At 40.4% G+C, this 27,004-nt stretch overlaps 1 protein-coding gene across 4 annotated transcripts in view; it reads left to right on the plus strand.

Annotated features, from left to right (window-relative positions):
* LINGO2 (leucine rich repeat and Ig domain containing 2) overlaps nucleotides 1–27,004 on the plus strand; it is a 2,506,396-nt gene that overhangs the window by 2,192,458 nt on the left and 286,934 nt on the right. Inside the window, exon 8 of one of the 4 annotated variants that reach the window (XM_069765264.1) lies at nucleotides 8,222–8,268. The exons of 2 other annotated variants lie outside the window; for them this stretch is intronic. The gene's annotated coding sequence lies outside the window, so the exon portion shown is untranslated. Of the gene's footprint in view, nucleotides 1–8,218; nucleotides 8,269–27,004 lie in introns of all 4 variants that reach the window. One more of the 4 variants, XM_069765286.1, reaches the window with a different exon arrangement.

The following is a 27,004-nucleotide window of genomic DNA, read 5'->3' on the forward strand; positions in this document are numbered from 1 at the left end:
ATTTGACAGAAGACTACCTAATTCAAAGATGATTTTGGAGTAATCTAGGATCAATTTCTTATGATTTTTTCACAAGTAACATTTTAGACTTTATTGATATGTCCTGCATGTACAGTGATGATAACCAAAATTACATAGTGAATTTGCTTCCAAGTAAGTTTAGGGTGGGAACAGGATTTTTCCTCTTGGGCTTCGTAGGGCAAAGGAACCCTGCACTGCTTAATGCATATCATGTAAGTGTTAGCTTCATAGTGTCCTCCGGTAAATCATGTTAATGAAGCAAGTCACAAACAAATATGACCATCTCTCCATTCATCACTCTTGGGATGTGCCCATAAAATTATAAGATTAATAATATATTTTTCACAATGGCAAATAGTGAATCTCGCCGAATTCAAATTTAGCATTAACAAAAAACTCTTGGAATGTTTAAAATAGATCTAAACGTAATCAGAAGTTAGTTATGAGACTATATTTATAGGAAAACGCAGATGTGAATGTAACAGATTATTTAGTGGTATAATTCGTAAAATACAATTTACCTTTATTGTTTAACCTGCCTTAAAGTATCTCAGTAGACAGCTCTATTGCTTTTACAGTTCTTCATTTTTACATGCCCCAGAGCATGCCACAGAGATCTTTCTTCCTTAGGTAGTTTGTTGTATATACATCTAAACTATAGCAATATAGATGAACATTAAAGGAACAGCAAACAAATTCAGGTTTGAGGCTAAATCATGGAAGGCCAGAATCTCTTCTGTTCTTCACCTTGAGCTTTATCATCATTAGTTGATCAATGGTTGAGGGATGATCAGTAGAACTGCAGTTATCACAGAGAAAGGCCTTGGCAGTGTATCAAGGAAAAAGGCAGGAAGACATTTTCAGCTGCAATAGAAAATGCACTAAGTTCCAAAGCGTAGTAGCGGTTCATGGTCTAGGAAGTATATATATATATATATATATATATATATATATATATATATATATATATATATATATATATATATATATACTGTATATATGTATATTAACTTTATATGTGTATATATGCTAAATAACAGATGCCTTATTCACCTTTGAGTTAGATGTAATTACATTTATTTTGTAACCTAAGTGAAAATAGCCATGAATGGATTTTTTTGGTCTGATTTTATCATTATAATTGTTCCCAAATTATGCATTGCAGAGCCATGCGTTATTATTATAGTCCCTAGTCTCCATTAGCTATAGCAAATATCTGTGGCAATTTCAGACTTTAGAGGGAATCTGTCTGAGGGAGAATATGTTGCATAGGATTACCACCTTCTACACTTCCCCCAGTGCCCAGGTCAAAATCAATGGTGCACTCTCAGGCATATTCCCTGTCAGAAATGGTACAAGACAGGGGTGCCCACTTTCCCCCCTTTTGTATATACTAACAATGGAGCATCTGGCCACTGCAATACGGAGTAACCCTTCAATCAAGGGAATAAAATAATAGCCTTCCCATTTAAATGGCGTTTTGATTCTCTCACTTATCAAGGTATTAAAATTACAGCTAAAACATCTCAACTATACAATGCCAACTTTAAAATAGCCCTACAACAAGCCGAATCTGACGTAGAGAGGTGGCATAATCTCCAGTTGTCGTGGGTAGGTAGAATCAATATAATAAAAATGGACCTCTTACCACGTCTCCTATATTACTTTCAAACAATACCTCTATACTTGCCAGCTTCCTTCTTCTCTCGCCTCAAACAAGCGATCACCCGATTTGTCTGGTTTTGCAACCGAGCACGCATCTCGTATCTATTATTAAGTATATCCAAACAAGCAGGTGGTCTGGGCCTCCCAGATTTCGCAATCTATAGCTATGCTTCAATAGGAACATGTATCCTTGTACCATGTAGACTTGTACCATAGTAGAAACAACAAGAAATGGGTTAACCTGGAAAACGATCTTATAGGTCGTGATCCTCAGATAGTCCTTTGGTCCTTGAAAAAAGAGGAAAGGAAAAATACACCTTTACCTTTTCTAACTGGAAACTTGGTATCCTTTGCCAAAAATAGAAAAAATGGCCTCCAGATCACAACATTCCCAGGACCACTAATCACAATATATGACAATCCAACTTTCCCCACGGGGTCAAACAGAAAGATGTACTTGGGTAGGTGTAGAAGCACAAAACCTATTATTCACGACTATTTAAAACAAATGGGAATAAAATCTTTACAAGAAATATACCAGGGTGAGGAGCCTCCACCAGGCTTCGTCTATGAACAATTGAAAAGCTTCATAAATACATTGGCAAAACAAACCAACATTAGTAGATCATTAACTCCCTTTGAAACACTTAGTATATCAATAAACCCACTGGACCACACTGTCTCATTATTATACAGAATCTTTCAGGATGGGAGGACTCCCCATCAGGACGTTCCAACATTCTTTTCGAAATGGGAAATTGATCTGGGGAAACCCCTATCATCTGAGGATAGAACAAAGATTCTCTTATTCACATTTAGGTGCGGTATCACAGGAGAGGAGCTATGAGATTTTGTCAAGGTGGTATTTGTGCCTCCATGGTACATACTGTGCTTCCAACAACCCCTGATACTTGTTGGAGGTGCCTAAAAGAGAAAAGCTCCTACGTGCACATCTGGTGACATTGTCCCCCCATAAAAAATCTACATCAAGCTGTATTCGAACTTCATAATACAGTAAGTTATCAATCTTACAGATCCAACCCACAGTAGGCTTAGCCTTGTTATCCTTATGTGACTTATCAATATCTCGGTTCAAGAAAGGCCTGCTCAGACACTTCCTTACTGCTGTTAGGAATTTAATTCCTCGATTTTGGAAGCAAGAGAAATTCCCTTCTTCTGAATTTGTGGTAGAACTAAATGACATTTACAGAATGGAACAACTGATGAGTCAAACTACAGGAAATCCTGATTCAACATATAATACATGGGCTCCCTGGATTGTATTTAGGGAGACACCTGAAATAGATCTTTGGCTCCCCAGAACCTAGACCACCCACTTATCTCTTTGTCTTCCCATATACTCATCTATGCTTCAATGATGACGATATATTGATGAAGATATATCCCCAGATCGCCTCATTTGTCGGTAGCCGAGATGATGGAGAGATTTGACAGACAGTTATAACCCCATATATTTCATTCCTCTACTCAACCCTCTTCTCCTTTTCTTCTCCCCCCCACCTTTGTTTGTCCTCTTACCTATCTAGACTCAATCTCTTTATTTCTTTTGAATAACTATTACAACATCAATGGAGGGTGTTATTAAATAATTTATTGATTCTTGATTGTTAATCCTTCACAATAACATTAGATACCATGATATTATACGATAGAGTACAAATCTGTGTAAACATGTGAAGTTGTTGAATTATAGTTTCCTGAACAGTTTATAAGCAATTTCAAACAGCTTTGTTGATATAATTGACTGTATTCTTGCAAGTTATGTTCAATAAACTTGATTTATGCAAAATATCAGTTGCAATGATTCTCAGTAAAATCGGTGCTGTCTTTTATTACCCAGACTGCTCATTTATTTCAGGGAGCCCACCTAATGTATTATTATGGAATGCTACTGTAGCTTTATTTTCACATTTGTCATCCCCGTTGGGAGAAAGGAGGTCACTGTCACGAATTGAAGTAATTTTGATGGAGAGAAAAGTGTAGAGTGCAGCACTATTATTGCAATCAAAACTGCTGGAATCTCAACAGAATTTTGAAAAGTCAAAAGGGTTTGTCAGTGACAATGTGGATCTGACAGACAGCAGATTAATCAAAGCATCATGACTATTGCTATAAGTGGAGACCAAGTCACAAATGTCAGCAAGGCTTTGACCTATCAATAACAGCTGATAGCAGAGATGGAAAGTTCTATTAGAGGGTACCGTCAGCAATAGAGATGAGCAAACCTTTGAAATTCAAATTCACAATCTTAACACTTCTTTTCCTGAAATCTGATTCGTCATGAATCACAGGTACACAAATTGCCCTGACAAGATATGTGTAACTCTCTGAGGTCTCCTAGTGTAATGAGATGGACATACTGCCTATGTTTGCCCTTGTAGACAAGTGTATTATAGAAATGTGTAATGTGTATTGTGACATGCGTTATTAGTGATGGAATTGTATTTTGACTGACAGTAGGAAGAGTTACAGTTGATGATTGGGACTAGTCCAGAGTTGGAGGACAGAGATACTTTCTGTTCAGGAACTTAGTTAGAGCTCAGCCTTCAGTGGAAGCAGATTTAAGGTCTGACAAGTCAGCAGAGCCGCATGACGTGGGTGTCCCTGATGTGAATGAAGACTGAAACAGTGGATAGCCAGCTCCAGAGTAGAGATGAGGTAAAGTGACAAAAAGGCACAGATGGAGATGGGTCCTTGGACAGGATGCCTAGAAGTGCAGCCCTGAGTTTGCAACTCAGAGAGGTAACTCATACCCGCGGGTTGAAGTATAAGACTCTTGCTTACTGAACTGTAGTACTGTGCTGGGTTGGGGTAAAGGCAGAGGAACTAGTTGAGGCCAAATCAAGCGAGCCTACAGAAGGAAAAAAAGAATGTGTGTGAAGATGCTCCAAGTTTTAAAAGACATGTCAGTGAAGTAATGCACCTGCTATCTATTGTACTTAATCCCTACCAAAGTAATGTTCAGTAAAAAACTGTTTATGGTTTAATGGTGGTCTCCCTCATTGAACTTTTCATGATCTTTAAAGAGCCAACTGAAGTTGTCAGTATTATGCGGCCTACAAGGGCGTAGCGCCTCCATAGGCAAAACCCTCACACCCAGCCAGGACCCCCACCTTCATGTAGCATGTCATGGCATGAAAGACTAGTACCATGCTCTTGGCTACCACCCTGCGCCACATTATACTAGGACTGTGAACAACCAGTCTCGTGCTCTTTACTACAATTGCAGCCTTAGTCATGTTGTAAATTGTCCTCAACATATATACAGTGCCTACAAGTAGTATTCAACCCCATGCAGATTTAGCAGGTTTACACATTTGGAATTAACTTGGCATTGTGACATTTGGACTGTAGATCAGCCTGGAAGTGTGAAATGCACTGCAGCAAAAAAAATGTTATTTCTTTGTTTATTTTTTTTTTAAATTGTGAAAAGTCTTTTCAGAGGGTCATTTATTATTCAACCCCTCAACCCACCAGAATTCTGTTTGGTTCCCCTAAAGTATTAAGAAGTAGTTCAGGCACAAAGAACAATGAGCTTCACATGTTTGGATTAATTATCTGTTTTTCCAGCCTTTTCTGACTATTTAAGACCCTCCCCAAACTTGTGAACAGCACTCATACATGGTCAACATGGGAAAGACAAAGGAGCATTCCAAGGCCATCAGAGACAAGATCGTGGAGGGTCACAAGGCTGGCAAGGGGTACAAAACCCTTTCCAAGGAGTTGGGCCTACCTGTCTCCACTGTTGGGAGCATCATCCGGAAGTGGAAGGCTTATGGAACTACTGTTAGCCTTCCACGGCCTGGACAGCCTTTGAAAGTTTCCTCCCGTGCCGAGGCCAGGCTTGTCCGAAGAGTCAAAGCTAACCCAAGGACAACAAGGAAGGAGCTCCAGGAAGATCTCATGGCAGTGGGGACATTGGTTTCAGTCAATACCATAAGTAACGTACTCCACCGCAATGGTCTCCGTTCCAGACGAGCCCGTAAGGTACCTTTACTTTCAAAGCGTCATGTCAAGGCTCGTCTACAGTTTGCTCATGATCACTTGGAGGACTCTGAGAATGAGTGGTTCAAGGTTCTCTGGTCTGATGAGACCAAGATCGAGATCTTTGGTGCCAACCACACACGTGACGTTTGGAGACTGGATTGCACTGCATACGACCCCAAGAATACCATCCCTACAGTCAAGCATGGTGGTGGCAGCATCATGCTGTGGGGCTGTTTCTCAGCCAAGGGGCCTGGCCATCTGGTCCGCATCCATGGGAAGATGGATAGCACGGCCTACCTGGAGATTTTGGCCAAGAACCTCCGCTCCTCCATCAAAGATCTTAAGATGGGTCGTCATTTCATCTTCCAAAAAGACAACGACCCAAAGCACACAGCCAAGAAAACCAAGGCCTGGTTCAAGAGGCAAAAAATCAAGGTGTTGCAGTGGCCTAGTCAGTCTCCTGACCTTAACCCAATGGAAAACTTGTGGAAGGAGCTCAAGATTAAAGTCCACATGAGACACCCAAAGAACCTAGATAACTTGGAGAAGATCTGCATGGAGGAGTGGGCCAAGATAACTCCATAGACCTGTGCCGGCCTGATCAGGTCTTATAAAAGATGATTATAAGCTGTAATTGCAAACAAAGGTTATTCCACAAAATATTAAACCTAGGGGTTGAATAATAATTGACCCACACTTTTATGTTTAAAATTTATAAAAATTTAACTGAGCAACAAAACTTTTTGGTTTGTAAGATTTATGCATCTGTTAATAAATCCTGCTCTTGTTTGAAGTTTGAAGGCTCTAACTTATTTGCATCTTATTAAACCTGCTAAATCTGCAGGGGGTTGAATATTACTTGTAGGCACTGTAGCTATGAGCAAATGGATAGTAACCATCCTTTACTGCTTTATTATCAGACACTATCTATACAATTTCTTCAATGTTCTGTTTTTTTCCCTATCTTTATTGATAAGCTGTGAGTTGAGTCATCCTTTCACTATCCAGATTCATCACAAAATGGCTGCTGCATTTCTTGCTTCTATTTCCTTACAGGCTATGATAGTACCTCCTGATTGGCTGTGCTATACCAAGTGATATGATTTCTGCAGTGTAAAGATTTAGTAGTCATGTGAGCGGAACAAAGCAAGAGGTAGTTAAAGTTCTTAGAAGTAGCACTGGTAATAGTAGGAACAATCTGGATAGGAGTGGGAGCAGTCTGGGTAAGACAGTTCGAAGGAGCTGGAGACTGGAACTAGTCTGAAAGATAGACACAATACTTAGCAATGAGTCAGAGTTCTGTGTTGTCTTAGGTAGGCCCATGCAGGAAACAGGAGGGCTTCTGCAGTTCGCAGCACAATTTCTCAGTGTGAATATTGCCACCCACTAGTGGCCAATCTGCAGAAGGACAGCAGATGCTTGCCACCTTTAGTCTTTCACTCATATGATTTATACTTAAATAGCTAGATGACAACATGGCCATAACTATTTGCAACCAGAGATGCTCAAACCTTTTGCAATTCAAGTTCGTCAGGTTTGGTAAATATTTTCCTGACTAAATTTGTTGTAAATTGCAGGTTGTCCGATTGTACTAAATTGATGTGGCTAATACTTTGTCTTTCCTAGTAGAGTTTGTTGCTTTTTTATGTGGTTAATAGGCCTGAGTAATTTGTAAATGAAAGGTCAAAGAGTCATACTAGTGATTCAAGATAATCAGTAATTATTTTGACATGTGACCTCTTTTTCCATTTGTTGCAGTTATTATGTAGAATTGACCTTCAACGGGTGAACTGAATAGCAGTACCTAATGATTATTAGCTGTCCTGCAGCAAGAAACACGGAATGGTGGAAAGAAAGAGTTTAGCAGCATCAAGGAACACAAGAATGGCCAGAGAGAGTTCAGCAGCAGCAGCAGGGAACTCAAGACTGGCTAGAGAGAGTTCAGCAGCAGCAGGGAACAAAAGACCGGGCAGTGAGAGTTCAGCAGCAGCAGGAAGCACAAGATCAGTGAGAGACAGTTCAGCAGCAGCAGGAAGCACAAGATCGGGGAGAGAGAGTTCAGCAGCAGCAGGAAACACAAGATCGGGGAGAGAGAGTTCAGCAGCAGCAGCAGGAAAACACAACTGGCTAAAGAGTGTTCAGCAGCAGCAGGAAACACAAGACTGGCTAGAGAGAGTTCAACAGCAGGGAATAAAGTTCTGGGGGAAGTGAGAGATCAGTAGCAGGTAATGCGAGACCAGGAAGAGAGAGTGCAGCAGCAGAGAAAGCAAGACTGGTGAGAGAGTGGTCAGCAGCAGATAACGAGCCAGAGATCTCAAACAGCTGAAAAGTACATAGTCATTGCCTGACTGATACAATCATACAATGTGTAAAATGGTGACAGCTGTTTTTCAGCAATTCACAAAAATCGAATCGCACATTGTTCAGACTGCGACTTTCAGGAAATTCGATTTAAATTCAATTTGCTTTGAATTGATTCGATCAACTCTACTTGCAACCATTTTACTCATTATATTTTTCTCAGCAGAGTACCAAGACCCAGACCAAAGTCCCAAGAAAAGGGAGGATCTACAGGTAAAACATGCCATTCGATTTAATATCTAGGAGAATAACAGAATAAGTTTTTGCTGTGTTTACTCATGTAAAATGAATAGAAATACAGTAGTTGCCAACTCTGTTTCCCAGTGGGCACAGCTACATTATGTTTGAATAATTCTATAATCTGATAGCTATATTAAAACTCGTCATGGCACATAGCATCATCACAGCATATAGATCTGAAAGGATCTGGGTTGATTTTTGATTAATTTGATCACTTACTTAAAATGTAAATAACGTAATGTTCTTTCTTTTTTAAGCAAAATACTGTACGTGTCTGCTATTAAATTGAAGCTTCTTTCCTCTGCTGTCTGACATTTTTGGGCAATTTTTGACACTTTTAATTTGTCTTAACTCTAGAATGCTAACTGTTTCTTAAATGTTTTGGCATCAACATTTAAAAGAAGACCACAAAGCCATACTGCCCACCCATTGTCTTCAAATGAAAGGAGCATTAAGCAAGTAGAAAAATAAAAGGGAGAAAGCAAGTTATTGTATGGGTAAAAGTGGCCAAATTATTATTCTCATCACCCTAAAGCGCAGAAGTAATTGAGTGTAAAAAGCTGCGTATTATGTAAAATGACTCCTGCCTTTAAGCTACAATAAACAATGATGTTCATGCAGCGGGGCTGTTAAACAGTAGAACAAATGATTGCAGCCTGCTGATTTTGCACAGCCTGGGTCATTACTAAAATCTGTATCTTCTTTTTTGTTGCAAATATGCAAATGTTTTAATTACTCGAGGTGTCTGGATTGTACAGAGCAGAGGAAAATACAATGGATTATTTATTTCTCACCTAGATTGTCACTAGTGACTCATGCTTTATATAATTTACCATTGTACAGCATTCATGAGGTCTTTATTTCTGCCGTTCTGTGTACAAGCCAGAAGCCCATTAGTTTAATTAAGGAAAAAGTTGTCAGCATGTTGCCTATTTTTGGATAAAAATATTAATAGTAATTTAATATGCATATTCTAATTAAGGAGAAATCCACCATCTAAAAGATATCACAGGTTGCGCGAAGCACAGTCAGCTTCTGGCTCATCATTGCATGGAAGGTAGCACTTTGTTCTGTAGTCCTCTAACTAAAATTCTGTCTTTCATGCTACATTGTTTCTTCAGTATTAATCCATCATTCATAGAGATACTCTTCCATTGTTTGTTAAGTCTGCAATAACTAAATCATATAAATAATATCTATTATACAGGATTGCGCATAAAGAAATGTGACTTAAAAAGTGTTCAGGACTAAGGACAGTTCCTGAATGACAGAGAAGAATGCTTTATCAGAAGAAATATTATTAAGAGTTGATTGTATATTGCACTTAAAAAAGAGAATCTCCCACTTACGCAAAAAATTTGTTAAATCCTGTGTAGAAATCCATGAGCTCCTCTGATTCTGTTGCTCTTTAACATTGTCTTCCGTGTTGCTCCATTGCAGAGATACTAATATTTGTTTCTTATAGAGCACAGTATGTGAAATCTCTGCTTTGCAGTACAACTGGCTCTTTCTTCACAGTCTTCTCTGGGTACTTGGGTTTTCATACCTGACTCCCAGACAGTGATAATCACAGCCCGGCAGAGTCTCATGCTACTAGACCCGATGTCAAACTGGGATTGGCAGAATCCTTAACATCTACTTAAAGAGAAGCTGTTGTTTTAATTTTTGTTTTATAATTCAGTAGTACACATGGAAATAAGCAACTTTATAATATATTCTATCAGCGAAATCTGCTTCTTTCTCCACCAGGACTGATCATTTATTTTCAAAATTCTCAAATCATGTGTTCAGTGAAGATTTCTCATTACTCAGATATGAGATGGCAGATGATACTGTTAAGATTTTATATAGAGTTGAGAGAGGAGGAGGAGGTGGGAGGAGCAAGAGGCCGAGCTCTACCAAACTCCTCCCTGTCTCTTCTACATAGAATCTTATAAAAACCAACTACCATCTTCTATCTCAGTAATGAAAAATCTGTATTCCCTGACACAGATTTTACCTATTAATTGAGAATTTTTTAAAATATGTAGATATTTGGGATGTAAAACTCATGGTTTTAACTTGATGACATCCACGCATTATAAATTTACAGTGCTTGGTCATGGGCTTCTTGCATGTTTGTAAATTTATGATGTATGATTAAGCTTCTGGTAGAGCAATCTAGAAGGAACCAGTTTGGATCCCGAGGAGAAGTCACATCTAGTTTATTATAATTTTTATAACCTCTTTTGCAGCCGAAATTGCATTCAATAATTAGGAACTTTTTATTTCAAAGTGCAGTGGTGACCAAAATACTGCAATTCAGGCATTTTGATTTTTTTTTTACCATATGGGTTTATTTCTTCCTATATTTTGATATACTGGACTCAGATGTGTGCCCTAAAGGGTAAATCTAAATTTTTATGTAAGTTAAGATGGTAGAACGACCTTCAGCATACCATTTTGCTTATCTTTCACTGTCCAATTGGTTTGATAACTCAATGCCATCCAAGTTAACACATAGGTCAATCGAACAACACTATTCAGACATGACATGTCCTTCTTTATCTTTCTTCTTGGCTCAATATTCAGAGAAGAATGGCTTGAGATCACCTACATGATTTTACCAAACTTTGTTAGGAGATGCTTATGCTATGTCAATATGTGGCCGCCAAGCGGTTTTGATGTGTGCTTGGCGACCTGGTAAGAATTTTGCCGGCATCTCAAGATATTTTATTGAATGTATATTTTGACCAATTGTCCAATTACAGGATAGTTAAGAGCGGACAAATCTGTACATATAATTTACATACATGTAACCCCTTCTCATGTACAGCACATGGAATTAATGGTGCTATATAAATAATAATAATAAATAAATAATAATAATAATAAAGTACATATAACTATACTTCCAGCATGTTAAATGCTACTTATTCTAAGTGTATTAAAACAAAGCAGATATTCAAGCTACTCTGATGTCATCCCAGGGCAGGGACTTGCAGATATTTACAGTGGAAATTTGACTTCATCTTTCCATTGATATGTTAAAAAAAGCATGCTAAATATTGCTGCTTACCTCCGGGGCATGGTATTTTTAGCCACAGCTTATGCAAGCGAACATTACCGTGACAGCAAAAAAAAGTGTCAAACACTTAAGAACGTAATCTAAGCATGTTTTTATATTATCTCTGCAGCAGTTAAGACTTGAATAAAAGGATTTTCTATTTTATATAACAAACGCAGCACTTGGAATTTTTTTTGGAAATTGGATCATGGAATTTTATTTACAGGGGTACTGGCCACTAAAGGAGGACAGAACAGTTTGTCTGTATGCTACAGTACATGTGATCTCGATATGTGTATTAAAGGCACACTCAACATCTTTGGAGTTCTGTACTGTTTTCATGATTTTTGAACTTTGGATGAGTAGTGTTCAGCTCCGCTGTAATATGCATCCTTAAAATGTTTTCTATAAGGGTATATTCACACACAATGGAAAAAATGTGTACAGATTCGGTAGGAGATTTTGTTGAGGATCTGCAACAAAATCCTCACGTATTACTCATAGATAATATTGTATATTTTTTTGTAGATTTACTAAGGATTCCTCCCCCACTCTTGCATCACTACAGGTGAAATTTGCAGAAATCTGCTGCATAAAATAATATCCGCAGTGTGTAAATTACATTTCTGAAACTGCACTTGCTTTGCTATCAGTGTAACCTGCTGTTGATTGTCGGTTCCTAAATCTGGATAATCCACAGCAGATTCAAAACATTGGAGCAAGCCATAAGGGTAGGTTAACACTTTGTCTTTTTCTGCCTTTTTTGTGCCGAAAAACACCCCAAAAATACTTTAAAAAATTCCTCTAAAAAACGATTCAGGCTTTCAAGCGCTAAAAAGTGAGCAAATCATTATTTGGGCATTTTCCATTATGTTGATGCTCAATATTTTATAATTCAAGACAATAGGAAGGTTAAAATAAATCTTGGAAAAAGAAAACACCAGCCCTCCAAAAAAATCTTGAAAAAAATGCACACTAAGGCCATGCGCACACGTTCAGGATTTTTCGCATTTTTTTCGCGTTTTTTCTATATAAAACGTGATAAAAACGCGAAAAAAACGCTTACATATGCCTCCTATTAATTACAGTGTATTCCGCATTTCTAGTGCACATGTTGCTTTTTTTTCCGCGAAAAAATCACATTGCGGAAAAAAAAGCAACATGTTCATTAAAAATGCGGAATTGCGGGGATTCCGCACACCTAGGAGTGCATTGATCTGCTTACTTTCCGCATGGAGCTGTGCACACCATGCGGGAAGTAAGCAGATTATGTGCGGTTGGTACCCAGGGTGAAGGAGAGGAGACTCTCCTCCACGGACTGGGCACCATATAATTAGTAAAAAAAAAAAAGAATTAAAATAAAAAATAGTCATATACTCACCCTCTGATGGCCCTGATGTCTTCCCGCCTCTCAGCGCTGCATGCTGCCGCTTCTGTTCCTATAGATGGTCTGTGTGAAGGACCTACGATGACGTCGCGGTCCTGTGATTGGTCGCGTGACCGCTCACATGACCGCGACATCATCGAAGGTCCTGCACACACACACACACACACACACCATCTATAGGAACGGACGCCGCTGAGGAGATCAGCTGTCTGCAGGGTAAGTATAACCATTTTTTTTATTTTTTTTATTATTTTTAAACATTCTATTTTTTACTATAGATGCGGCATAGGCTGCATCTATAGTAAAAAGTTGGTCACACTTGTCAAACACTATGTTTGACAAGTGTGACCAACCTGTCAGTCAGTTTTCCAAGCGATGCTACAGATCGCTTGGAAATCTTTAGCATTCTGCAAGCTAATTACGCTTGCAAAATGCTAAGAAAAAAAACGCAAAAAAAAAATGCAGATTTCTTGCAGAAAATTTCCGGTTTTCTTCAGGAAATTTCTGCAAGAAATCCGGACGTGTGCACATACCCTTAAAGCGCCCAACAAATGCATAGAATATTCTATACAGTGACTGGGGTCTGTCCTTTTCCTAATGAGGTTTCATTTGATGTGCTCCTATGGGTTTATCATGTAGGCTAAAACTCTTTATTGTTGCCTTTGAGGTGTCTGTTTATCGTTTGTACCCCAGATAGGAGCACGCTGTTTAATGAGGCTTCATGCATTTGTTGGGCGTTGTGCAATAAAGGGAAGGTGCAATTTCTAATCATTTACCTTCGATGAGGGAATACCTTTTTGTTTGGTCAGCTGTATGGCATAATTAAAAAGGGCCATTTTGTGGTTTCCTTTGGAGATTGACATAACACTGTACCATATAACGTCTGATATTGATATTCATCCTAATGATGTTTTATGTGATGTACCCCGTTTGATTTTTCCTCTTTACATCTAGGCCCTTCCCCCCTTTTTTGAGCATATTAATCTGAGACTACTACTGTCCTTTGCACCCCTTTTTCCCCTTTTTTTCATACACACGTGGTTCCCTTACCACCTTTATTTTTGAGGGGTGAGAGGGTAAGTGTGTAGGGTGATCAAGGGTCAGCCAACAGGAGCGGGGGCGCCACTGATGTTCATTTGTAGGGTGCCAACCTCCGCTGTCAGGCAGGGATAGTTTTAATAGGGTTTTTGCAAGGGCCAGTTAGTCTAGGCCTTTGAAGTTTTTAGCATTTGTTACCCTATACTGTTGTATACTTTTGTTTGCTTATCTTGATATCCATTTTTGAAGTCATGTTTGTTAATGTTTATTGTTTTTTGGCTCCTTTTTGAAAGTAGTAAGACTTATTGCTTTTACTGGCTAAGGTATCACCTTTATAATCGGATTACTCACTATCTTTCTTTTTCTTTTTCCTGTACGGCACGCCTTTTTTTGAACTGGTTTATTTGTGTGTAATGGTTGTAGTGTTGTTAATTTTTAGGGTTCAATAGTGTGCATCTAGGGTGAGCCGTTGGTGAGTGGGGGGCCATTTTGCATTCAAGTTAGGGTGTCAACCTCCACTGTCAGGAAGGGTATACAAGGGAGAAATAGGGTGGACCAGGAGCTTTTTAGGGTGTGGGTTTGTGGTAATTTGTCAACAAGGTTTTTATTAGTCATTAATAAAGTATTATTTTTAGGTATTGGTTATTTTGTTTCAGTGATTTTTATGTAATTTCTGTCTCTGAACTCAGTAATAATATCGACAAAATGTCATTGTGTACTGTTTTTTCAGAAATACTGACTCCATAGCTTTTTCTTGTACCATACTATGACACCGTTGCGTGACCATTGGTGGATGATTTTGGTGTCATTACACTGGTAAGAATTCAATGGATGCTGTTCAATGATTGACTGCTGGGGGCAGAAAAGATTTTCTTAACTCAGCTTCCAAAGAGTGTGGTGGTGTTCATAGCATCCAATCATAGCATATCTTTAATGTTACCTCAGCAGCATAAGAAATTAAAGCTGCTCTGCGATTGGTTATTATGGGCAGTAAAGACAGCTGTTTTTTTTAGTCACCATTCATAACAGTGTGGTGGTGTCCATAGCAAATAGTCAGAGCACAGCTTTCATTTTACCTCAGCAGTTTAAGAACTCAAAGCAGCACTGAGATTGGTTGCTATTTGGAACAAAGGCAGATTTTCTTTAAGACAGAGTTCATATGACTGTGGAGGTTCACTTACCACGATTACTTTCAGTATTGAATTGTTGTAGTGGATTAATCTTCTGTTTCTAACAACGTGATCAAAATGGCTCCAAGGCCGTGTTGTAATTCACCCAACAACTTTTGCTACATTTGTGTTTGCTTTGTAGTGAAGAAACAACAAAGGAAAATTACAGACTTCGTTAGCAAAGCATATTATGCTTATTTTGTTTGTAAAACTACATGAGCATGACAAGTCATGAGCTCCACATGTAGTGTGTTCTGTTTGTGTAAAAGAACTATGACAGTGGTCTAAGCAGGGCCGTATTTAGAGTTTCTGCTGCCCTAGGCACTTTTAGTGCTGCCTCCCCTTTGGCGAGTATGACACTATCGGCAGTGACTTTGGCAATAATCGCTGATGTGAAAGTCGCCTTTTGCAGCAGATCTGGAAGTTTTTCCGCATCTGCCACGTAAAGGATCACTTACGGCAACACTGCGTTCGGCCTCATACATTCCCTATGGGACTTGCGGACATGTGCGGCACTTGCGGTTTTCCCGCGATCCGGCAAATGTGGTACTTGCAGCAATAGAAAAAAAATGCTGCTAGCATTGGTTTTTTGTATCACCGCAAGTGCAAAACCGCAATTTCTGCACATGTCCACAAGTAGCCATCACTACCTGTCCCTGCACCTTCCTAGCTCATCCCTCTCTGACCTAAAACTACACTATAAAGCTTTAGAAAAACAATTAACTGGCATATTCCTACGATAATGAGGCTGCAGGCTACAGCGTAGACTAGGACGAGCAGTCTCCGGGTCTCCATTGTCTCTCTGTGCACACCCTCAGTCCCTGCCTCACTGCCTGTGCACAGACCTCCCTCCACCGGACCCGGTAATCGCCGCTCGCAGTGGCATACCGGCACAGGTGTATTTAGGTTTTCTGGCACCAGGGGCAAGAATCCATTTTGGTGCCTCCCCTCCGCCAAGGACTTATGCGATTTGCACACTCAGTCATGCACCAACGAGCTCCTCTCCCTAATGCTCTCAATGTTCAGTGTAAAACTAAGAGAAGCAGAAGAGAAGCTCATTGTCACAGGACCATAAGTATGAAAGTCGCATATGAGTGAAGTGTCCATGTGACGACTACTGGAACCTGCAGAGCTGAATCCTGACATCGCAGCTTCTGAATTCTCACAACGCATGCACTGCACACTTTTAGGATTCTCCCTTGCCGGTGGACAGTCATGTCAGCACAAGCATGTGATTTGTATACTTCTGACCACATTCTGACTAGACGTGCCCGGCCTCGCTCTGTTCATTTTCATTGACTGAGACCACACATGTCTAGTCAGCACGTGACCGCATGTATGTAAATCACCAGCATGAGAGAATCCTGACAGTGTGCAGGGCGCACTGTGAGAAGTCAGAAGTCTGCAGTCACAAAGAATGACTGCAGCCTCATCACAAACATGGACATCCCCTTTAATGCTCCTAACATAAATAAAAACATGAGTTAGTATCACAAATAACATTTACATCAAGGTACCTTATAGATGATGTTGTCTCTGGAGCCGTTCTCCTTTTCTTCATCTTGTCCAGACCCCATGATGAGTTATCTCATCCACAGCCGTCTCTGCAGACTTCCATCGTCTCCGCTCTTTTGCAGAAAATCTCGACATGATGCCCTTAAAGATACAAGTGTCATTATAATGCTCCTGAATAAAAAAATTGCCCCTCATTATATTGTCTGCATAAAATATGACCCCCACATTGTCCCTCTTATGGTACATGCTCTTCACACTGACCTCCCCTTTCCATACCGGACCCCTCTTCACACTGTCCTCTTACAATGTGTCCCCCCTATAGGGCCCAGTATATATACTCCATATTTATACTCCATCCTCCCACCCTGCGTCCATGGCTCCCCCATCCTCCGTGCATGGCTCCTCCGTCCTCCTCCCCTGCGTGCATGGCTCCCCCATCCTCCCACCCTGCATCCATGGCTCCCCCATCCTCCGTGCATGGCTCCTCCATCGTCCCACCCTGCGTGCATGGCTCCCCCATCCTCCGTGCATGGCTCCTCCATCGTCCCACCCTGCGTGCATGGCTCCCCTATCGTCCCACCCTGCATGCATGGCTCCCCTATCATCCCACCCTGCGTGCATGGCTCCCCTATCGTCCCACCCTGCGTGCATGGCTCCCCTATTGTCCAACCCTGCGTGCATGGCTCCCCTATCGTGCCACCCTGCGTGCATGGCTCCCCTATCGTCCCACCCTGCGTGCATGGCTCCCCTATCGTCCCACCCTGCGTGCAAGGCTCCCCCATCCTCCGTGCATGGCTACCCCATCCTCCGTGCATGGCTCCCCCATCCTCCGTGCATGGCTCCCCCATCCTCCGTGCATGGCTCCCCCATCCTCCGTGCATGGCTCCCCCATCCTCCGTGCATGGCTCCCCCATCCTCCGTGCATGGCTCCCCCATCCTCCGTGCATGGCTCCCCCATCCTCCGTGCATGGCTCCCCCATCCTCCGTGCATGGCTCCTCCTCCCCTGCGTCCATGGCTCCCCCAGCCTCTCACCCTGCGTCCATGGCTCCCCCATCCTCTCACCCTGGGTCCATGGCTCCCCCATCCTCTCACCCTGCGTCCATGGCTCCCCCATCCTCTCACCCTGCGTCCATGGCTCCCCCATCCTCTCACCCTGCGTCCATGGCTCCCCCATCCTCTCACCCTGCGTCCATGGCTCCCCCATCCTCTCACCCTGCGTCCATGGCTCCCCCAGCCTCTCACCCTGCGTCCATGGCTCCCCCATCCTCTCACCCTGCGTCCATGGCTCCCCCATCCTCTCACCCTGCGTCCATGGCTCCCCCATCCTCTCACCCTGCGTCCATGGCTCCCCCATCCTCTCACCCTGCGTCCATGGCTCCCCCATCCTCTCACCCTGCGTCCATGGCTCCCCCATCCTCTCACCCTGCGTCCATGGCTCCCCCATCCTCCTCCCCTGCGTCCATGGCTCCCCATCCTCCTCCCTGACATATATACAAGACACATATATCTATATACTCAGGACATATACACACACACACAGGACACACATATATACAAGACACATATCTATATACTCAGGACACACATATATACAGGACACATATATCTATATACTCAGGGCATATATACACACAGGACACACATATATATAGGACACATCTATATACTCAGGACATATATACACACACAGGACACACATATATACAGGACACATATACACACATTTATACAGGACACATATCTATATACTCAGGACATATATACACACACAGGACACACACATACACACATATATATACACAGGACACATCTATATACTCAGGACATATATACAGAGGACACACATACATACATGACACATATATCTAATCTATATACTCAGGACATATATACACACACAGAACACACATATATATATATACACAGGACACATATCTATATACTCAGTACATATATACACACACAGGACACACATATAAATATATATATACAGGACACATATCTATATACTCAGGACATATATACAGAGGACACACATATATATACAGACAGGTGCAGGTGCCTGGATCCCACGTTCCTTATCTCTGTGACCCGCCGCCTCCTCCTCTCACACCCGCAGGGTGGGGCCTCCTGCTGGCAATGATGTGGGCCACTGAGGAGCGCAGACATATGGAGACATATGGAGCTGCCGGCTGGGCTCCCGGCTCCAGTCCCCGGGGAGGACGCAGCGTCACTGCCAGATCTGGACGAGGAGAAGCTGCTGAGCGCCCTGCATACTGCACACCCGATACATGCAGCTGCGGATGTATGTGAGTGACCAAAGATCGCGACAGCCCCCCGCACACTGCGGACAGAGCCTGCAGGTGCCCGAGATCACTCTCAGCTCACCCCAAGGTCACGGTGTAACCAATATATACCCCAGCCCCATAATATAACTCTCAACTATATACCCCACCCCCACTATACACCCGACCCCCCACTATACACCCGACCCCCCACTATATAACCCTGTCATACTCACCTTTCTCTCACCGCACGGCGCAGAACTTCCCGGCATCTCTGCAGCGTCTTCCTTCCTGTATGAGCAGTCACGTGGTACCGCTAATTAAGGTGATGAATATGCGCATATTCATCACCTTTAATGAGCTGTACCACGTGACCGCTGAAGACAGGACGCTGAGACGGAGTTGCAGCTATCGCTGGAGGAAGGTGAGTATGACGTCTTCAGGGAGGGCGGGGGAAGGAGGGCGGGAGGGAGGCAGAAGGGGGGGCGGGCACTTGACCCCGGACTTTTATAAAAAAAAAAGATTAAAAAAAAAAAAACCTTGCTCAAGTGCGCCCCCCGCATCCTGCTGCCCTAGGCACGTGCCCTCAAGTGCCTAGTGGCAAATACGGCCCTGGGTCTAAGGGGAAGAAAGAAAGCTTTAGTGTTGGCGTCCCTATGATCTGGACCAAACCGTATACCTGGACCTCCCGTCAGCAATTCGCCCTGTGCCTCACAGTCCAGGAATACCTGTCCATTCGCCTCTGGAGAAACATGAAGATACACCTGATTCAGAAGATTCAGAACATGAAGAGCAGGATTCTAATGAAGACTTTGACACTAGTCCCAAAGAGCCCCAGCTTTTTTCACAGCTCAAATTAAATTATTTAGTCAGGCATTTTGATCTTCCTAAGCATTCTGCAAAACTTTTAGAATAAAAAGAAAGAATAAAGGAAAAGAACTTGCTAACTCCTGGTACCTGTTTTTCATGCTACAGAAACAGAAAAGGAATTAATTCCATACTTTTCTCCAGACGGATTCCTAATGCATTCCAGTGGTTTTCTTGGGCTGATGGAAAAATGTAACTTTGAGTACTATATGAGAGTGTGGAGATTCTTTAGTAATTCATCCCCCAAAAAAACCCTGAAAGCTATGCTACTGCACAATGGCAGCAAGTAAGCTTCAGTGCCTCAGGGGCATTCAGTGCACTTGAAGGAAAGCTATTCAAATTTAGACTTTCTTCTAAAAAAAACTTGGCTACAAGGATAAAGGATGGTAAATATGTGATGATCTGAAAGTTCTTTCTTTGCTTCTTGGGCAGCAAGGAAGGTACACAAAGTGTCCATGCTTTTTGTGTGAATGGGACAGCTGGAATAGCACTCATTTCTGGAGCCAAAAAAGTTGGCCAACGAGAATATCTTTGCAACCTGGACACAAGAACATAGATGTGGAATGTTTAGTTCATCCCACTAAAGTTCTCCTGCCACCACTTCAAATTACCCTTGAACTGATGAAGCAGCTTGTGGAAGCTCTACCAAAAAACAGAGAAACTTTTAAATACCTGTGTACCAAATTTCAGGGACTGTCTTAAGTGAAAATTAAGGAAGATATTTTTGTGGTTCCGGATATTCAGAAACTCATGAAGGATGACGTGTTCAAAAGAAAAATGAAAGTTGTTGAGAAAACAGCTTGGGATTCTTTTAATGAAGTTGTGAAGAAATTTCTAGGTAAAAGCAAAGATCCAAAATTTACTCCCAATGTAGAGAACATGCTAAAATGTTTCAAAGCATTGGGTTGTCTGACAAATTTTCTGAATTACTATTAGCCCAGGAACATCATTGTAATACACTAGAGCACCATCTTGAAAAAAGTATGGAAAGAATTCCGTTTCTCTGCTTTTTACATTCCCATTTGGACTACTTTCCTGAAAACCTACGTGCTTTTACCGAAGTGCAAGGAGAAAGATTTCAACAGGATATCGAAGAGATGGAACAATGACACCAAGGTAGATGGAACATAAAACTGATGGGGGACTGCAACTGGATGCTTCACAGAGAAGATCCACATCCTTTTATAAGGGAAAAGGTATCAAGAGAAGCTTTTAAAAGAAAAGGAAAAAGTGCAAGAATTAATTTCCAATAACATTGCAGAATGAATTGTCAATTTATTTTTAAATATAATATTGTGTACAATTTGGCTACGATAAAGATTTTTCTTGTTCATGTGGCTTGTATGTAATTTCACACGTTTTTGCAAAATCTATATGTGTTGATTAAAAATAGAACAGTTTTTTTTTTAAATCAGGGCATGAGAAAACATAAAATTTAGTCATTGGTTTTAAAAAAAAAAATCATAAACCCAAATTTTGCTTACCTGCATACCATTATTATTGGCCATTGTAAACAATCTGCCAATCACCCTACGAATGAGGAATAGTACAAATGTTTTGTCGGGTGAAATTATCTTTAAGCTTTCTTAAAAGTCATTGTTCTCAGAAGCACATCATTTTGGGCAAACAGTCCATGTGCTGTTAAGAACAATGACCCTCTATCCACATGGAATGATTTGTCAGGCCACGTTCACACGTTGAGTATTTGGTGAGATTTTACCTCAGTATTTGTGCACATGGTGCACGTGTTTCTATTCTACTTTTGCTTTGATTCTACCTCTCCTGGTTTTGGCTCACAAATACTGAGGTAAAAAATTCACTAAATACGTGTGCATGTACCCTTACTGATTTGTCTCTGCACATTGGAAGTGCGGTCAGCCAGTGTAAGCAACCTATTCAGTGGTCCTTTTTGGCAGCAGGTTGTGTAGTATACTCCCATCCTTAGCAAACGTGTGTATGTGATTGTGTTTCAGCAGGAGGAATCTCATAATTGTATATCTATGTTCAATCTTCTGAGTTTATTTTGCAGTTTTTTGATGGAAACAAATATCAGATTCTTATAATTTCTAGAAATATAGAAATAAAATGTAGAAAGTTTTTCTGTATTTTAAAAACGTATTTGGCAAGCTACAACTAGGTAAAATCATATGTTTATAACCTGGCAGGTACAAGGTCCTGGTATCATAATAATGAGACTACTGTACCTTCAAGGAGTGTGAGCAATTTATCAGTGTCATAACTGGATCAAGTAGCCAGGGGAATTGTGGAGCAGAATACAGACCGGACCATACATTAAAACCTTGTTTCAAAAGACTGATTTGTTTTGTATTGAATTTCTAAAAGTAGCGTTTCCCTAGTGAATTCATCCACAGGACTGAATATCTGAAGGAACGTTCTCCGGTAATGCAAAAACTAGAAATCTGCACAGCATCAACACGGCAGAGTCAAATGTTCAGCATTGCATAAGTGCATAGGGAAGGCAGGAAACAGAATCTATTTGAAACAATATTGAATTGGGAGCAATCAAAGGTTATCTTGTTCAGATATAAAAAAGAGATTTTCTCAGCTAGAATCCGCAGTTTTAAACGGCAAACAACATAGTCTTGGGATGAAAGTTACAGCAAAATCACGTGTTTTCTTAAAATGGTTTACATTGGATGTATTTCTTACATTTATAGTTACCTTAGGTGATAGAGCAAGTCATTAGGCCTTACCTATCAAACTGGGCTGTTGTATAAGCTCTAACTTGCTCTTAGTGTAATATATTTAGCTACTGAAAAAGTTATTAGTTGTATGAAAGTAAAACATATTACAGCCGGGTGTGCATGAGGACTATTAGGGCAGGTACAGATGGCCGTGTGTTCGCTCATCCGAGAAAATTGGATTGACTATGCATATGATCAGATTGTTATCCAATTCTCTAAGATTGGGTAAAGATGGAGAAACTAATTCAGATGTCATCCAAATGCAGTCCAATTTTTTTCATGGACTCATTGACCTGCATGGCTGAGTGCGACCCAAATATCAGATGCAAATTACGCATGCAGCAATTATTTCCTCAAACCGGCTCAGTCCATGGAAAAATTCTGATATGTGTATGGTCTCACAGCATAACATTGGTCAGATGTTTTGTCGCAATCTCACTGATGATATGGTCGTCTGCCCGTGCACTGACATCATGGTTCACTTGTTTCTGATATATCACAAGATCACATAGAATGTAAGTCTGCAAGGACAGGGTCCTCTCCCCTCTGTACCAGTCTGTCACTGTAAACCTGTTTACTGTAAAATATATCTATAACTCTGTATGTAACCCCTTTCTCATGTACAGCACCGTGGAATTAATGGTGCTATATAAATAAATAATAATAATAATAAAAGATTATTCATCAAATATGTATGTTTTTTTACTATGATTTAACCTTTTGTTGGAGCGCTATGGTTCAGCAAAATAAAGGCCAGTCTTTTGCTATATTACTGAATGTATGCAGAAGTGAATTACAGAAAAAAAAACACGTTTGGTCAATGCAAATTTTTGTAATATTTGAGTACAATGCAATTTCAGAACTTCTAGTATGGCTGGTATGTGTAACCATTCCAGTTGGTGTATGATTGATGTTTTCATATTTTGCTCCTAAATTTACATCAAAAGCAGCTTCAAAAATTCTGAAAAAGGCCATCTCTGGAACCATGTGATGGATTTGAAAAAACAATAAAATCTGAATACTCATTGAAGCAGCAAGAATGAAATAAGAGCAAAAACTGCACACTTATGAAAGCAAAAGAAAAATCACTGCACCCAAGAAACATTTTTGTGTGTTGATTTTCACTCAGAATATTCCACAGCAAAATGCCATTCTTGTAAGTGGTGTCTGTTCGTACTTGTAAACCATTCCATGAAAATAAGTATTTTCAACAATTTTTTTATTTCATTCTCTTATTTCTGAGATAAAAATAGTTGAGTAATCCCACATAAAAGAAATGATAGGTGAGGAGTAACAGGGAATGCACTCACCTTAGTGACATGTATTAATGTTTCAATGTGGGTGTAATCAAAGACTTAGCGTCTGCATCTCGCAAAGTTGAATAGGCAAGAAAGGATGTTCATAGAAACCTTAGTTAATTAGCTACTCGATCTCTGATCCTTTAGTAATTTAGTTTCTGTGTTCCAGGATTGTGACTTTTAACCATAATCCAAGTATAATTGTATTAATTGTTATATATACAGTGGGTACGGAAAGTATTCAGACCCCATTACATTTTTCACTCTTTGTTTCTTTACAGGCATTTGGTAAATTCAAAAGAGTTCATTTTTTCTCATTAATGTACAGTCTGCACCCCATCTTGACTGAAAAAGCAGAAATGTAGAAATCATTGCAAATTTATTAGAAAAGAAAAACTGAAATATCACATGGTCATAAGTATTACATAGTAACATAGTAACATAGTAACATAGTTAGTAAGGCCGAAAAAAGACATTTGTCCATCCAGTTCAGCCTATATTCCATCATAATAAATACCCAGATCTACGTCCTTCTACAGAACCTAATAATTGTATGATACAATATTGTTCTGCTCCAGGAAGACATCCAGGCCTCTCTTGAACCCCTCGACTGAGTTCGCCATCACCACCTCCTCAGGCAAGCAATTCCAGATTCTCACTGCCCTAACAGTAAAGAATCCTCTTCTATGTTGGTGGAAAAACCTTCTCTCCTCCAGACGCAAAGAATGCCCCCTTGTGCCCGTCACCTTCCTTGGTATAAACAGATCCTCAGCGAGATATTTGTATTGTCCCCTTATATACTTATACATGGTTATTAGATCGCCCCTCAGTCGTCTTTTTTCTAGACTAAATAATCCTAATTTCGCTAATCTATCTGGGTATTGTAGTTCTCCCATCCCCTTTATTAATTTTGTTGCCCTCCTTTGTACTCTCTCTAGTTCCATTATATCCTTCCTGAGCACCGGTGCCCAAAACTGGACACAGTACTCCATGTGCGGTCTAACTAGGGATTTGTACAGAGGCAGTATAATGCTCTCATCATGTGTATCCAGACCTCTTTTAATGCACCCCATGATCCTGTTTGCCTTGGCAGCTGCTGCCTGGCAGACCCTTTACTCGGTATTGAGTAGAAGCACCTTTTGAGCTAGTACAGACATGAGTCTTCTTGGGAATGATGCAACAAGTTTTTTGAAAAAAATTAACTTTTTTGAATTTACCAAACCACTTTAGTCCAAAATTTGGTTTGGGTGCCAGAACTGTACCCAAACTTCAACCAGAACCAAAATCTCACTGAAAACAATGAGAACCCAAACTTTGAGCTGAAAAAAATCTCTCTGTCTCTCTCGCTCTCCTTTCTTCCGGACTTCCCCTGAAACTTCCAACATTGCAACGGACTTCCAGGAGAAGTCTGTGTTCGTCATTAAGCACCGGACACTAACTGTCCGTACGAACCTCCAACTTTTAAACTTGGATTCGCTCATCTCTAATGGTCATAGTTAATGAATAAATATATTTATATTATAATGTGCAAGTGCACTATAAACAAAAAGTAGCAGAGATAAAGGCTAGACATAAAAATAATAAGATGAATATAAAAAACACAAGTGTGAAGAATGAAAGATAGTGAGAAAACATCACTGACCTGAGTAAATTGTGGAGATGCTGCTGTTATCCCTCACTTCATCGTTTGGGTTAATTAATGACTTCTTCTTCTTTGGGTCCCCAATCTTTTTAATGGGGTTCGGGTTCTTCTTCAAGTTCGGCTACAGTTCTTATACTGGAATCAAACTTTGGAATAAAGTTCAGGTCGGGTACCAGAACCCAAACTTCCATGGGTCAACTCATCCCTAATTATAGGTTATAGTCTGTTTTAAACCATGTTTTACCTCACAGAAAAACATCAGCTTCAGGAGTTTTTGAAAAATTATCTAAGTGGAAATTCCTCAAAATTCCTCAAAAGCTTGGAGTTTCCACTCAGTTATTTCTTCGAAAACGCTGCATAAAGACTTTGTGGATACATAACCTTTCATTTGCTATTATTTATTTGGAGTATTTTGTTATAGCTGTTATTATGCTCTCTACAAATATTTTAAGCCATTAAAGGGACTCTGTCACCTGAATTTGGAGGGAACAATTTTCAGCCATAGGGGCGGGGTTTTCAGGTGTTTGATGCACCCTTTCCTTACCCGCTGGCTGCATGCTGGCTGCAATATTGGATTGAAATTCATTCTCTGTCCTCCGTAGTACATGCTTGCACAAGGCAATCTTATCAGTGCATGAAAATGTATTTGAAATATAATCTGATGTTGATATGCCATTAACAAGTGGGGCAGCTGTACACAGCTAGTTGAATAGGTGCCAGTTGGCACACATTTATCGTTTGGTTTTCTGCTTCCTTGGAAGATGCTGGCAGTCTGGTTTAGGGGCAACTTTGATTTTAGAAATGTTAGTGACTACAGATAAGACAGACGGTGGCTACACATGTCACAGCAGGAAAGGAGGAGACTTAGAAAAATGAAGACGTTTGTGCATCTGTACACTGTGGTACAATGCCTGGAGCTGATTTGAAAACATTATGTTCTACAACATGTGCATAGGGAATAAACCAATGTTACTATATACTATGCCACTGGTATTGGCAAGATAACTGATTGTAGACCGGTTTTAATGTCATTTCCACTAGCACGTAACTTTAACACACATGACATTGTTCATACTACCTAATTTGTTATCATGGCCTTTATGACTCAGATGAATTGTTTTCTTACCATGTAATGAGCACTTGTTAGTTCTCAAGATATTACGATAATGATGGTTATTATTATTATTATTATTACTATTATTATTAACAGTAGAATGATAATAATAGTAAGATGAAATTTATGAAAGCTACCCATTTTTAAAGTGTTTTTTCCCCAAAAAACAAGTGGTCCATTATCCAATTTCTAGGGGATAACTTACTGCTTGCTTAGGGTGTGACCATTAGGACCCCAGTAATCCCAAGATTGAGGCTCTGCAGCTCTATCCTGAATGGAGGAGAGTGAATCTGATTGGTCACTGCTCTTTTCATTATGAATGGTACATCTGGAGAAAGCTGAGTATAGCAATGGACTTAGCCTATAGACAAAGAATACAGTAGAGGTGGAGCATATATACTTCTTTTCCTTTGCCATCGGACAAACCCCTCAGCGAACAGCAATGCCTTTAAAAGAACTATACTCAAAATAAAGAACTACAGTTGTAAGCGGTTTCTTGGTTTTCTGCAAACACAGCATATTCATTTTATAATGTCTGCTAACTATAATACACAACTAGTGCCCAGCATGTCAGGGACCTCTTGAATTTTATTTTATTTTGTTAAGTTTTTGTAGATGTAAATTCCAAAATGCAGGTGTGAA

This window comes from Ranitomeya imitator, chromosome 1 (genome assembly GCF_032444005.1).
Source record: "Ranitomeya imitator isolate aRanImi1 chromosome 1, aRanImi1.pri, whole genome shotgun sequence".
NCBI lineage: Eukaryota > Metazoa > Chordata > Amphibia > Anura > Dendrobatidae > Ranitomeya > Ranitomeya imitator.